This window comes from Hipposideros armiger, unplaced genomic scaffold (assembly GCF_001890085.2).
Source record: "Hipposideros armiger isolate ML-2016 unplaced genomic scaffold, ASM189008v1 scaffold_1590, whole genome shotgun sequence".
NCBI classification, from domain to species: domain Eukaryota; kingdom Metazoa; phylum Chordata; class Mammalia; order Chiroptera; family Hipposideridae; genus Hipposideros; species Hipposideros armiger.
In genome coordinates this window covers 45,739-47,296 of record NW_017732940.1, presented here as the reverse complement: position 1 = coordinate 47,296, position 1,558 = coordinate 45,739, and positions in this window count along the sequence as shown.

Below are 1,558 nucleotides of genomic sequence, written 5' to 3'. Positions count from 1 at the left end.
CAGTTCTGTATTCTTTTTCCATCCCATTGTACGTATCGATAAATTTTGTCAGTTTCTTCAATTTAAAAATGAGAGTCTATGTTTCCTTGGGATGCTTGCTTGTTAAATTGACATACAAATAGTCACGCTGAAGACAGACACAGAAGTAAAGAATCTTTATTTCATTGAAAGTATAATTTTTCTGGTATTTTATGTTACCTCAAAACAATGCATTTGATTTTCTAGTAAAGTTTTCAAGTGTGGAATTGCTTTTGTTAATAAACTGTGATGCTTAGAGGAGGTAAGAGGGGATAAAAAATTAAATAAGAATAAAATCTTATCATACCAAACCCTAAAAATGTACTTCAATAGCCTTAAAATCATACATGCCATTTCGGACTCCTGCACACAAACTTCAATGGAGGGGCTCCAAATTGGTATTAAAATATAGTCATTAAACAAATTAGTAAACATCAAGTATAAGACATCAATGGAGTCTCCCTCAGATTCCTCTTGTAAGTCATTGCTCAATTTCTACATAATACAACCTTCTTTCCTATATAAACACCCAGGTCAAAGTTACATGACAGGTAAAGTAAGTCACAGGAATTAAGGTGTTTAGGACTGGGGTTTTCTTGTTTAGTATGTCCTGTGACTTACTTAACTATTTCTGTCATGTAGCTTTGATCTGGGTATTTATATATTAGAGAAGCTTGTATTGTATAAGAAAACTATAAGGCGCTATTAAAAGAAATTGAAGAAGAACACACAAAAAATAGAAAGATATTCCATGGTCCTGGATTGGAAGAATCACCATAGATAAAATGGCCATATTAACCAAAGCAGCATACATATTTAATACAATTGCCATCAGAATCCCATTGGCATTTTTTCAAGAAATAGAACAAAAAATCAGCAGATTTGTACGGAATCACGAAAGACACTGAACAGCCAAAGCAATCTTAAGAAAACAGAACAAGGCTAAAAGTATCACACTCCCTGACTTCAAATAATACTACAAAGTGACAATAAACAAAACAGCATGATACTGGAAGAAAAAAAGACCAGTGGAATAGAATTGAGTACCCAGAAATAATATATCTGCCTATATATATATATATATATATATATATATATATATATATATATATAGGCAGATAATTATCAACAAAGGAGTAAAAAATATACAATGGAGAAAAGAAACCTTCTTCAATAAATGGGGCTGAGAAAACTGGAACGCCACATGCAAAATCATGAAACTAGACAGCTATCTGTCACCATACACTCAAATTAACTCAAAACAGATCAAAGACCTAAACATAAGACCTGAAAAAATAAATTGCATAGAAGAAAGCAAAGGTACTGAACTTATGGACCTTGAATTTAGAGAAGATTTAAGGAATTTGACCTCAAGCAAGGGAAGTAAATACAAAAATAAGTGAATGGGACTACATCAAACTAAAGAGCTTCGGGACAGCAAAAGAAAGCATTGAAAATGCAAAGAGCCAATCAACCCAACAGAAGATATTTGCAAAGAACACCTCCGATAAGGGGCTAATATCCAAAATATATAAACAAC